The following is a 15,117-nucleotide window of genomic DNA, read 5'->3' on the forward strand; positions in this document are numbered from 1 at the left end:
CTCTCCAAATTTAATGCACTTTGTTCTAGCTCTTTGGTACTAGAATAGCTTTTCATGGTCCATAATATCTTGGAGTTACCTCCTTTTCCCTTTCTTCCTCTCAAAGATTGCTTCTTGAATTATTGAGGTAAGAGAACTTTATCTCTTTTATTAATTTTTGATGTGTTTATACTATGAGAATGTATATTGATTGAGTATATTGATGAATTTATTGTCGTATTTTTAATGTTGTGATTTGAGGATGAAACCCTTGAACCTATGATGTGAGTATATTGGCTTGATAGTTTAAGTTTTTTAAGTCAAAAGATATTTATGTCTTAAGACAAATCAAGACCCTTATTTATTTTGATTAGATGTAAACAAATACAAAGGTTAAAAGTTGTGTCTTATGCACTATCATAACATGTTTTGTGAATTTTTCATCTAATGTTTTAGACAATAGCAAGATAAAATCATGATATGATACAACATTAAAGATGACATTTAAGATATCATTTAATACTCTATGTCTGAGATCTATTTTGTAGAGACATTCTCATAGGATCTGTCAAATCCAATGAAGATTAAATGAAACCAAGTTCTAAAATTCCTCAATCGCCATCAAAAGAAGAGCTTTGCTGCACAAACTTGCTTTGATGTAAAAGGAAGTGGTTTCTTGCTATAGTGTTCAACATGCTAGCGATGAATAGTGGTTTCTTAACATGAAGAAGTATGTGCATTTAATTCCTCAACGACCATTTTCTTCAAACGCAAGCTTAAGAGATGAAATATATCCATTTAGAGATAACAAATACTTGACTGAAGAAGGTTTATATGTACCAGAAGCTTTGAAGATATGAAGCACTCATTATTTCATTCTTTGTGTAAAAATCTCTTTGTGTAAATTCTTGTAAAGTTTAGAAAATCTCTCAAAACACTTTGTTCATCTTGAGAGAAAAGACTAAGTGCTGAAATTGCTTATCTGTTTATAAGATGATAGTGTTACTCATTGTGCAATCAAATCAACAAATCTTCTGGTTTGTGTTAGAGCCAAAAGTAGCTTGGTAGATTAAAGAAAACTGGTTGTAGCAAGCTTGGTGTAAAGCTTGAGTTAAGAAGCTAGAAGTAGTAGTGATAAATACTTGTAACTTGTTGAAGTTAGTGGAACTTGGTGGTTTGTCAAGAATTGGATGTAGACTTGATGGTTGAGAGGAACCAATGTAAATCCTTTGTGTCTTATTCTGGTTATTCTCTCTTCCGTTATTTGAACTAACCTAAGGTTTGAATTTGATCTTTGCTTTTGAAAAACTCCGTTTCTTTTACAAATATCTAAAACTATTGTTTGATCCATCCTATGAAAATCTATTATCTATTTTTCTTAAGTCTCACTTCATTGGATGATAACTTTGTTGTTTTTAAAAAATATTTTAAATTTAGTAAAAATCACAATTCACCCCCCTTCTTGTGATATTTTCCTTTACAATTTGGTATTAGAGCTCAACCTCTAAGGGTTAACCACCAGTGTATAGAGAAAAAGATCCCGGTGGATGATAACAACAAAAATAGTCAGTTCATTATGGAATAAGCATCCTTTACAAGGCCACTAGGCTTCATAGGAGAGGACTATTCATACTGGAAAGATAGAATGGAGATGTACATTAAGCCCAACCACTACAAGCTCTTGATGATCATTACAAATAGAGACATACCAATCACTAAACTAGAAGTAGAATGGACAGATGTAGACCTGGCTATAATGGAGCTAAATACAAAAGCTCGTTATACACTGACATATGCCCTATCCAAAAATGAGATACAAGATATGAAGATTCAAGACAGCCAAAGAGGTTTGGGACTCTCTGAGCATTAACTATGAAGAAATAAAAGATGTCCAACTGAGAAAGGTTGTCACTTTGATGTGTCATTATGAGAGCTTCTCCATGAAAGAAGGAGAATATGTAGACAACATGTTTGGGAGACTTCAAGTACTTCTGAATAAACTTGAAGCTCTAGGACACACCTTCACCAAAGCTCAAATTAACCTAAAAATCCTAGATAGCTTTCACAAAGTGTAGGAACAAAAAACAATGGCCATCAAAGAAGCTAGAAACCTAAAAACTCTAGCATGGGATGAACTATTAGGTACCCTAAGAGTTCATGAAGTTCACCTTCAAAATAGGGATCATTTGCCTAAAAGAGATTTTGCTGCCCTCAAAATTGGAGAAACTAGCTTCATATGAGAAGAAAGAAAGAGCTCGTCTAAAGCTTTAAAAGTGCAGATGGTTGAGTCTGATAACTCAAATAATAGTTCTGAGGGATCCACAAATGATGAAGTGACTCTTATGTACAGAAAGTTCAAATAAACGATGAAGAAGAAAGGAAAGTTCATGCATTCCTCTAGACAAAAAGATACAATATTCAAAAATAAACACAAGGGGGAAAGTAATGAGATCATCTGTTTGAAATGCAAAAAGCCTGGACATATGAAGGTGGAGTGTCCTCAGTTAAAAAGAAAGATACACTCTGGTGATAAGAAAAAGAAAAGTCTGATGGTCACTTGGGATGACTCATACAGTGAGAAGAGTAGGAGTTCAGATGATGAGCAAACCAACATCTGCTTGATGGTAGATACTGATGATAAAGTTGAGGTAAAAAAACATGCTCTAAATTTGATACTTCTTATTGCTCTTCATGAGATAATGAAAAGATATGCCTTATGATATTCTTCTTTAAAGCAGTCATATGATTTCTCTTCAGTGCAAGAAGTATAAAGAAAAATACAAAAATACTTGTTTATGAAAACACTGAGTTGAAGTAATCAAATGAAGATTTGAAAAAGAAAATCCAGACTCTAGAAGAGAATCTAAGTTAAGCCATTAAGATTGACGAATCCTCTACAACTAAAAATCTAAGCGAGGAGGTCACTTGTCTTGCAAAAGAATATGGGATGTTTTTGGAAAGCTCTAACACTTTAACCATGCTTTTAATATTCCATCAACATCCCCATGACAAGTTTGGTTTAGGACTAGAAAAATGAGCATCATCTTCTAAGTCGCAACTTGTCTCAAACAAATGTGACTTTTGTGGTAAGTCTAGACATTCCATGTTTAGATGCATCCATAAGAAGAAAAAAATGTCTATGGGTACTAATCCTCATGAACCCAAAAAGATTTGGGTACCAAAATCTCATATTGTTCCTGTTGCAGATATCCTGGGTAGGAAAAGGCCAGGGTTTAAGTTGGTACTTAGACAATGGTTGCTCACGACACATGACGAGGGAAATATCTATGTTCCTCGACCCAAAGCCAATTGAAGGAGGAATTGTTGCCTTTGGAGGCATGAGTAAGGGAAAAATAACTGGTATAGGTAAAATTGGCATTCCTTCTTTAGCCTCTCTAAACAATGTCTTATATGTTGAGGTCTGCAATAAACTTAATGAAAAGATGTCAATTTTGTGATAATGGTTATTTTTTATTCTTCAACAAAGACTAATGTACAGTTAAAACAGAAGATGAAAAGTCCTTCTTCATTGCTACACTACACAACAATTTGTATAAAATTGATTTGATAGGTCTAAGTAAACAAAATGTAACGTGTCTACTTCTTAGAGAAGATGAGAGATGGATTTGGCACAAAAAACTTGAGCATGTCAATCTGAAACACATTTCTAAAATATCTAAAAAGGATTTAGTGAAAGGACTGCATAAGATTCGTTGGAAAATCCATCTTCTCTATGAAGCATGTCAACAAGGGAAATAAATCAAAACTTCTTTTTAGTCTAAAGGTGTTGTTTCCACTACTAGACCATTACAATTGTTGCACATGGATCTATTTAGAACAACTCAAACATTGAGTCTCGAAGGAAAGAAATATGGCTTTGCCATAGTGGATGACTATTCAAGATACACATGGGTTTACTTCCTTGCACATAAACATGAGTCCTTCAAGGTCATTAAGATATTTTTTAAGAAAGTTCAAAATGAAAAGGGTTTCAGTATTTCTTCTACCAGAAGTGATCATGGAACTACGTTTGAGAATGTTGAGTTTAAATCTTTATGTGAAAAGAATGACATTTTCCACAACTTCTTTTCATCGAGAACACTTCAACAAAATGGGATAATTGAAAGGAAAAATAGAACTCTACAAGAAATGGCAAGGACCATGCTTTGTGAAAACTCACTTCCTAAACACTTTTGAGCAGAAGGCAATAAACACAACTTGCTATGTTCAAAACATAATATTGATAAGACCATTGGTTAAAAAAAGACTCCTTATGAAATATGAAGAGGAAGAAGACCCAACATTTCATACTTTCATCCATTTGGATGTGAGAGTTTTATCCTTAACACCAAAGATCAAGTTGCAAAGTTTGATTCAAAGGTGGATAAAGGTATCTTCCTAGGATATTCTGACACATCTAAAGCTTTCAAAGTGTTTAACTCTAGAACTATAGTCATGGAAGAATTTATCCATGTTAAGTTCAATGATGGTCTAATAACTGATGAGAAACTATCAAACCTTGAGGATGATTTTGCAAATATGCAGATTGGTCCATTTGTTGCACCCAAGATAGACAAAGTAAAACAGTCTGACGAAACTCCTCCTCAGTCTAGAGAATCATCAAGTCAACAACTTTAGACTAAGGATTGGAAATTTGTTAACAATCATCCTCAAGATTAGATCATTGGAGATCTGACTAAAGAAGTCAAAACCAGATCATCATTCAAAGATCTTTTTTCTTATGCACTTGTGTCTAAAATTGAACCTAAGACGATAGATGAAGCTCTGATCGATAATGAATGGATAATTACAATGAAAGAAGAACTCCACCAGTTCACCAGAAATGATGTTTAGACACTTGTTCCCAAACTAGAGAACAAAAGCATTATTGGAACAAGGTGGGTTTTTAGAAATAAATTGGATGAACAAGGTAAGGTGGTAAGGAACAAAGCTTGGTTAGTATCTCAAGGCTATAACCAACAAAAAGGTATAGATTTCATAGAAACCTTTTCTCCTATTGCTAGACTTGAAGCAATAATAATCAATCTTGCCTTTGTTGCTCATTAAAGTATAAAGGTTTTTTAAATGGATGTTAAAAGTACTTTTTTAAATGGCTTTATGGAAGAAGTGCATGTAAAAAAAAACCTCTTGGTTCGAAGATCATACACTTCGAGACCATACTTTCAAACATAAAAAGGCTATGTGTGGTCAGAAATAGACATCACATGCTTGGTATGACAAACTGACCTCTTTTGTAACACCTCAAATTTTAAACTGAAAATATTGCTTGAAAATGCTTTAAGTTAATTTATTTTAGAAATATGTGACTTTCTTTTTTTTACTGCTACTTATAAATAATAAAAACATGTTACTATAATTTTTTAAAAACAAAACGCGATATTCTGGAAATGCTAAATAGTTGCATCGAATTAAAATAAATGCAAATGTATAGTAATTCAGTTTCCATACATAAATAAAATAGAACTTGCAGTGTCATAAAGAAATATACAAATATAACTCATAATAGTGTGATAATAAACAAAATACATTTTTCATCCCTACTACAACAAAATACATTTTTCATCCCTGCTACAACAAAATACATGTCTGTGGAGAAAATATCTCTCAAAATACATCAAAATAATAAAGAAACTAGAACCAAAGAAAACCGCTTATTACACTAAAAGTACAAAACTAACTAAGATGTGTCCTCGGGAGAATCTTCACTCTCCTCCCAGACGTCAGTTCCAAATGCCTGATTAGTTCCCGGTACTCTTCCATCTCCTAGATGACATGTCAAAATGGTCACCTTGGTCCTCTGTAACCTCCACTGGGTGTACTCGATGCACGCTATATCTGGTCTATCAGCTGGCACTACGTGAACTCGAGTATGGCAGGTGTAACATGCAGTTTGCGTTACGATGCATGACCATACCCACTCTCTTTGCAAGCTATATCGAGCTCGCAAACGCCCTGATGTACTCAACATCGTCAGTACCTAAAAGTTGTTGGTTGTAGGGGTGAGTCTTCTGCTCCTCGAATGCCACAAACAATAGGAAATAGTAAAACAAAATTAAAACATACAATCTATGTAACCACTGCGTGTGATTATCTAAAGAAACAACATTCTCGCATCCTAAGCACGTAACTATCACAATTATTTCACTATAGGGCCCAATCATTGCCACCAATCCTCCCAGGTCTTAATGGTCTTAGAAAATCATGTGTATGGTTACATCATACACCGACCCCTCATCTCCCAACTTAAAAAGCATTGTCTTGGAACCCGTCAGGAGCAGCAAAGTGAGGCCTGTGAGTTACCCTCACCAAATGAGTGCACCAAATGTCGGGTAGTCATCACTTGCTAATTCCCCTAGGTTCCTCGAACCTCTCCGCCCACTTCACCCCAATGTATTTTTGTCCATCATCCACTTCCTCAAAATAACCTCACCTTCTCACAAAAGAAAATAAAACCAATGGTTCCTTAATCTCTATCCAATTCTCTTGATTATTGCTGCTACATTACGTGTGTAGCCCTTGTACCACATGCATCATTGGACACATACAAAAAAACAAACAAACAAGAAAGAGAGACCAGGCTCAGGCCTACGTATTACTTTCAGGGAACCAGTAGTGGCCGCTTAAGTGGTAAAACCACTTGTCACACAAAATAATCGGATAACATAACGGTTGTAATTATAGTTATCTAAACAAATATAAAGGGTCAAACACCTCCGAACCTAAACCACAACGCGTACAGTTAAAAATGACAATATGCAGACATATATATATATATATATATATATATATATGTGTGTGTGTGTGTGTGTGTGTGTGTGTGTGTGTGTGTGTGTGTGTGTGTGTGTGTGTGTGTGTGTGTGTATATATATATATATATATATATATATATATATATATATATTATCACATGCCACAAATATAATTGTCGGAATTCACATCCTGTCGCTCTTATCATTCAATAATCATAATAAAATACAAGCACACATTTCATTAATTTTGTCAACAGAGAATTATCACAATTTCAGAACATGCATTAGTCATCATATCTTGCATTTATCTCAGCAATATAATAGTAAATAAATCAGAAATTTTTGAAAATAAATAATTCTAAGATAATTTATACGGAGGAAGATCTTTCAAAGTTAAGCTATCTATTGTCTAAAATCACTCTGTCACTTAGTTTTTCAAAGTTTTGCTCCTAACTTATTTTTAGTGCTCTCGATGTTCTAGGAGTCAGATTTTTGTAATCTTATATGCTACCCTATATTTTCAAACCTAAAAAACTCATTTTTGAAGTAAAAAATTTAATAAAAACAGTCCATTCTTTTGTAACTCAGTCCAAATTCTTAACATATTTTTCATTTTACTAAAGGTCCTTAAACTTGTTTAATTTGTAACTTTTGCTAGGAAACTCCGATTTAAGTGAAATTTAAGGCTAACTCTATGTTTTAACATGCAAAGAACTCATTTTTGGCATAAAAAACTCAAGGAAAACAGCACACTGATTCAGGACATGACAACAAGCTCGAAAATTTCAAAGCAACAACATGTTCAAGGAAGTTCAACAACAAACATACGGTTTAAGAGTTGGAAAGACCCCTTTACCTCTGGTAGTCTCCATGAAATTTAGAAGGAAGAATGAGGGAGTTTAAATTCAAGTTTCCAACCTTCAAGAGTTCAAAATAAGGTTTTGAAACTACTAGTGAGAATAGAGCAACAAAATGAAGTGAAAATCAAGCTTAGAGTTGAAAATGGAGGTAACTTACCTAAGCTTGATGGAAGAAAGGCTCAAGAGCACTTGGTAAAACTTGGAAGAAGAAGAAAAATATGGTGTCCTCTTTCTCTAAAAGCTTCAAAAAAATGGGAGAACTGGCCTAGGCTTTGGCTTTTAAAAAACAACACTTATTGTAGGTGAAATGCTTGGACCAATGGAATTGCGAGGCCTAATCCTTATCTTCTTAATCTAATCACTTTGAATGACCATTAATATGATTAATTGGAAGCTTGGACAACCCTTGAGATGCTCTCCACAAGCTCATCCATGCCTTATATGGCTTCTTGCACTTTTCCAAAACTAACTATAAAAGGATAAAGTAGAGTTTTGCCAAAAATGGTCAAAGCTGTTTTTGCTAAAATTGATAAATCTTATCATAATCTTCTAGATTAGTGTGCTAACTTCCTAGATTAGTGTTCTAACCTTCCTTGGGATATGTGTACTCAGAGTGAATCTTGCACATATTCCACTCACACAAAGACAAATTACACACACGCATACACACACACACACATGCACAAATAGCATGAAATTTTATGATTAAAAACATATAAATACTAAAATTAAATTCATGCATACACAGATGACACAACACAAAGTTTCCTTTGTCAATTTGAGTTGTAATTTTTCAAAGTGTTACAACTCTAACTTATTTTAATTTTTTTACATCATATAATTAGACAATTTAATTAGTCACCAACTAATTAAACTAAAATTCTATTTTTAAACTAGTTATATATTCATTTACAAAAATGCCCTCCACTTTAAACTCGTATGACTTAATTACCCCTTTTCTAATTCTATGGAATGTAGATTACCATTAATCAACCTTAATTATCTGCACTTAATTTCTAACTTACATTAATTACTAATTTTCTTTCAAGCTTCTAATTTCTATTTCTAGACCAAAATCCAATAATTAACATTTGGGTCATTAATGAGTTGACCATTATTTGACCAGAGAATTTTCTCTGAATTATCCTTATTCTTTCTATAATTTAGCTTAAAAACTTGAGAGTTTGACCATGCTTAGATATCCTATGGTAACATATCATTTTTTTACCATTTCAATAGTCTAAAAACACTACCTAATCGCATAACAAAGCAATACATTGTCTACCTCACACACATCGAAAATTGGGATGTTACATCTTTTCTGTTAGAAAATGGTTTTATGAGAGGTAAAGTGGATATTACTTTCTTTTGTGCAAGGGTTTGTCTGATCTAATGAAGAATGAGTTTGAAATGAGCATGATGGGAGAACTTAATGAAATTCTGATACCGATGACAGATGTCGTACCGGATGTCACGACATCACACTTCAGAACATGCAGATTATATTTGACAGTATGAACAGATTAAACAAGTAAATAACACAAGAGAATTGTTAACCCAGTTCGGTGCAACGTCACCTACATCTGGGGGCTACCAAGCCAGGGAGGAAATCCACTAAAATAGTGTTAGTTCAAAGATCTAACAGCCACTGTTTACAACCTTCTCACCTAACCACTACCCATGCAACCTCTACCTAAGAGCCACTCTTAGATATGAGAACCCCTCTCACTCCCTCTCAATCACTCTCCCGTGTTTACAAATAAATCAAAGACACACCAGAGATTGCTCTCTGAACAATAGAGATCAACTCTACACACTCAGGTCCAACACTTGATGTTAGGGTAACATCAAGGTGGCTCACAAAACACTCAAGTCCCAAAACTCACAAAATAACTCTTCAATCTCGGACTTGGTAGCAAACTCGTGCAGCCTTCATGTTTATATAGCAGTGTGCGTATCTGGGCTGCAACAACTTGCGCTGGATAAGATCTATCATTCTCCTGAAAATCTGCACTTAAAGATTTAAAAGATAAAGTTTGATCTTTTAGTTTTTATCTTTAATCTTTAATCCCTGAACGAACTATTCAAGTTTGTAATTCGAACTTTAATTATCTTTTAATTCGTTCCTAAAGATAGATCGCCAAATCTGTTGCTAACTGCACATTAATCTGTTAAAGATATAACAGATTTATGTGTCCAGTATTTTCGGGCAGGATGTCCTGGACATCGTATCCGACATCGTGGATCCTGCAGCTTCAATTCTTCATTTGACATTTTATCTTGCCTTGTGCATTGTGCAGCCCAATCTGATTCCTTGACATAACGTTGGACATCATGTGCAGCAACTCCAGCTTTCCTTCATTGTCTAAGCGCTTATGTTTTAACAAAATTTTAGCCAATCTTTTTAAAAACTCAGTAAAGCTAAGCACTAACACTTAAGTTCTTTTCGGGGCTTCAAATCAAGCAAGACAACAAAGGTATATACATACATCAACAGAAGTACACTAAAGAGCTTATGAAGAAGTTTAAGATGGAAGGTTCCAACCCAATGAAAACCCTGTTAGACTTTTGGCAAGCGTACCAATTGTCATTATAGGTTTCACATTTATAAAAGAGTTCGTCTCCACAGGGACTTGAGTTTACTTAATTCATTCGGATAAAGGTTATCAGTTCAATAGTTATGTACAAATTTAATCGAATATAATTGGTTTTGGTTAGACTAGCTAAAGACAACTTAAAGTAAAAGAATAGTGAAAATAACATAATTACAGGAATAATGGAAATACGAAAATAACAGAATTTAGTGCGTCGGAAATACTTAAATTGCGAAAATGACTTAAATTAATTCAAGAAAACATAGGATTGGATTTCATCGTTCACTCCCTTAATATCCTAATAAGATTTATATCTATGAATCATATTCCAAAATTACTGATGCATACATTAAGTTATCCCAAGTCGATCCCTCGCACTTGGAACCTAAGAATATTTACTAAATATCGATCCCTCACATATGCAGTAAATACCCCAATATTACAGTTATATTCTTGTGCTTTTTACAATCAAAACATTATGCTATATTCCTAGCAACGTAACATAAAGAGTAAAATCATTCGATTCAAATTCTAAGATTACTTTCTAGTCTCACTTAAAATCCAATTTCATGACACTAGTGATCAAATAGAATCAAGCATTACGAATAGAATGAAATTACCAATAATGAGTAGAAAAGACTCATACATATATAATATCAAAAGGGATACATAAGGGTACAAAAGATTACATCCAATCCTTAAGAAAAACTAACCGATCATTGCACAAAGCACAAGACTAACAAGAGAAATGACAAAGGAAGTAGTCCACGGTCACAACTCTGCAACATCTGGACTCCATTATTCCTTTTCTCCTTCTTCTTCACTTTATCTTCATTTTTCTCTAATTTTGTATCAGTTGGGATCTCTTTTTTAACTTCCTAAACATGGCTATTTATAGAAAAGAGCCAAGAGGTGCTGAGAAATTCGCCCAGGCAAGTTGTAGCTCGCCAAGGAGAATTTGTGACTTAGTGCTGAAGGCACTAATTCACCCAAGTGAGTTGGTTGCTTATGGCTAAAGAAATCTTATTAGCCCAGGCGAGCTGGATGCTAGCCTGGGCGAGTGGATGTTTGAAATCTTGGAAAAATGACCATTTTTCCCTTCCTTTTGACTTTATTTATGGATCTAACAAACAACCATCAAAACCTACAAAATCATGGGATAGAAGACTCCAAGAAGATTGGGCCAAAGATGCAAGAGAAGGCCCTAGGGTTCTCATGAGCCTTAGGGTAGATTTCGAGCCCATGGGCTAAGTATGAACCCACTTATCTTTGTACATATAAGATTAAGGCTTCATTATTGTTGGGCCTTGTATTTGGGGCTCCATAATATAGGTAAGGTACCCTAGAAATGTAGGATTTTTCAGCCCTTGTATTTTAGGGCACCAAGACTAGTTTTTGTATTAGGGGTAGTTTTGTAATTTCACATGCATTAAGTGAATATTTGATGTGTGTGGTTGGAAATAAATTTAATTGAATTGGGAGAATCCCAATCCAATTAAATTTTAGAGGGGGAGGTGAGCATTTGCTTGCTACACCCCATTGCCACATCATATAGTCACATTTTGTGCATGTCCTTCATGCTTTACATGCCTCATGACACCTAAGCACACTTAGTGGAGAATATTGGACTTGATCTTGGATTAGTGGGCTGAACCATAGCTAAAATTCACTAATCATAATTAGTGAAATTTTGGCTCCAAAATTTAGCTCCACAAATTCAATTTCAAATTCAAGTGAAATTTGAATAGAAATTCAAATTTCCCTCCAATTTTGGGTGACACTTAGACTATAAATAGAGGTCATGATTGTGCATTTTTTCAACTTTGATCATTTGAGAATTAAACTTCAAAGTTCAGACCTCATTTGAGGCACAAAATTTCGTGCTCCCTCTCTTCTTCTCCCTCCATTCTTCTTCTCCTACCTTCAAGCTCTTATCCATGGCTTCCTATGGTGGTGAGCTTCCTCTTGACTCATCTTCTCCTGGAAGTGGCATCTCCAATCATCTTTCTTCCTTCTCCATTCCGCTGCCATGATCTTCAAGAAGCAAAGGACTCCATTGATGAAGAAGATCCAAGGCAAACAAGCTCAATAGGAGCTACATCATGTGGTATCAAAAGCTTCTTCGTCTAGGTGATGTTCTTTTGCTTCCTCTATCTTTTTGTTTGGTCAATTCAGTTTAATTCCTTGTTCTCCATGTATATTCTCCATTTTCTTGTGGCTTGGTGATGTTTAGAGTAGATTCAAAAAAATAAACTGATTAAATCTTAGATCTACACTTGTTCTTGCACTTCTATGGTTCATATTTTATAGATCTACTCTTGAATCATGTTTTAATGTTGATTTTAGGTTCTATCATTTTTCAGTCATAACCTTCTTGTTCTGAACCTTTAGATCTAAATTTTCTTCCAAAATATTGATTAGAAGAAAAACACAAAAACTAAGTGTAAATCACTTAATCCATGTTGTCTTAGAGTCATGTTTAGTCATAATAATTGTCACATTATGTTCTATGTTTGTGTTGAATTTTTATTTTGTTGATTGAATTCTAGATACATTTTTTCATGTATTCTTGTCATTCTTATCCTATCTTTTGAATTTTGAGTCTAATTCATGCATGTTATTTAGTTCATAACATGTTCTAAATCAATTCCTAGAAGTAATCTTGTTGAACTTTTTTGGTTTTCTAAGTTTCCTACATGATGCCTATGATGAAGTTGAGTTGTGGTGCTGACTTGTTGCTGAATTTGTGAATCAAAATAAGTCTTAAGCTCTCTTGAATTGTATTATTCAAGATAATTGAGCATAAGCAAACACAAATTGTAACTATCCAAGCCTTAGGCAACATAAACACTACTCTTGATTTCTAGGTTGAAATCGCTGGTGCTGGGAATTGGTCACCACGAAGTTTGAGCTGAATTTTTTACTGAATTTTCTGGACATTAGTACCAAAATTATAAAAAAAGAACCAACTGATTTGGATAAAAGTAAAAAATAATAAAAATCACACAAGTTGGTAGAAAAATCAGTGTCCAGGAAAAAAAAAGTGAAAGGGAAGTGTGCTTGTTGTTTTGGCTTGAAATTTGTTCTATAATTGGTGCCTATTTTATACCAATCTTAGTTCTGAAATTTCAATTGAAAATTATTGTGAAAACAAGTGCCAAAACTAGATATTTCTTGAGTCTTTTTTTTTTAGTTTTTCCACTCTACTCTAGAGCCATTGTAGGTTTCTCTTTGAGTCCTAGCTTGCTTTTGTGTGATTTTTAATTGCTTTAATTGTTGAATAATCCTTGAAAATTTGTCTTGTTAAAACTATATTGGTTTAGCTTTCATTTCATTTTTTTGGTCTTTGGTTATTGCTTGTCTCTTTGTTTCCTTATTTGTGAGTTGCCATATAGGGAATTGGAAAGGAGGATTGATGCCATCCCTTGAAGAATTTGAGTCAAGAAGCAAGGGGCCAACCACCTTAAGAGCTATTGGACTAAGAAGCACTCCAAATTGAGTGAATCACTAGAGAGAGAACAACCACCAAAATTGAGGACCTTTTTGTAATTTTTTTAATTGAGAATTTACTTACCTTCATTGCTTTCAAATTTTGTAACAAAAAGGCCTTTCATTGGAAGTAAGTTGGGAGCCTCCAATAGGTCACCCTACTTCCATTTGTGTGTAATAATTTTAGGCAATTTTTCCTTAGGATAGTGAGTGTTTTGTTGAGAACCTTAAATGGGGTCATCCAAACACTCTTAGGATCCTCCTAGTTTACATTTCTTTCACTTTAATTTCTTGCTTACTTTCATAGTTTATTTTCTTTACTAGCCACAACTAGTTTATCTTGTTATTGCATAGTACTTTCTTCTTTCTTATCACGCTTATCTTGAGTTCCTTTGGAACCTTAGCTTTTACCTTTTTTACAAACCCCCAACATGAAAGAACCACAACTTAGGAACCAACATGAATCATCATTCATCTAGTGTTAATGGCGAGGGTACTAGTCATAAGGACCCTCTATCTAGAATCTTAGATGAGTTGAGTTCCCCAAGTTATGGAAAGAAAAACTAGAAAGAAAAGAAAAAGGAAGAGAGAGGGTAAAAATAAATCAAGATGAGAGGGAACAAATAAGGGAAGAAGAAAGAAGGAAAATACAAAAGAGTTAAGAAAAGAAAAACACGCCTCCTATAGTAGTCATACCTTTTGCAAGAGCCTAAGTAAAAATTCCATACAACATTCAAAAGGTAAAATATACAGATAAAATATCATTTCATTCATGATTATGTACAAAAAGGTGTTTTTGGTATAAAGTTTGTAGATACAAATCATCATTGTCAAAATATCTTTATAAGCCTTTGTCTAAAGATTGCTTCGTCTGTATAAGGGAACATTTAAATATGGTTAGTTTATTGGACTGATGGGATATGCTACATTATTTCAGACGATAGCATTATCTTAAAGTCTAACATTAACCTCCCATACTTCCATGGGAAGGACAATGTAGAGGCTAACTTAGATTGGGAAATAAGGGTAGAGCAACAACTTAAAAGGAAGTCTACTTCAAAATCTTATGGTTCTCACTCTTATCCAAAGAAAGACCAAGGTCAAGGCATCTTAAGGGTGACACCTTCTAAGCCCAAAGATGATAAGGGGAATGTAGAAGCAAGCTTCATGATGAATAAATATTGATTCAAAGAGTTTTGATGATAACAAAGATGATGACAAAAAGCTCAAAAGTCAAGAACACTTCATGATAACAAAGATGATGATCTCAAGAATCAAAGAATGTGTTCAAGATTGAATCAAGAACACTTCAAGGTTCAAAAGGAAATTTGATTTCAAGAATCAAGAATCAAGTTTCAAGATTCAAGTTCCAAGAATCAAGATCAAGATTCAAGACTCAAGATTCAAGAATCAAGAGAAGACTCA

The sequence above is a fragment of the Glycine max genome, chromosome 5 (assembly GCF_000004515.6).
Source record: "Glycine max cultivar Williams 82 chromosome 5, Glycine_max_v4.0, whole genome shotgun sequence".
Lineage (NCBI taxonomy): Eukaryota > Viridiplantae > Streptophyta > Magnoliopsida > Fabales > Fabaceae > Glycine > Glycine max.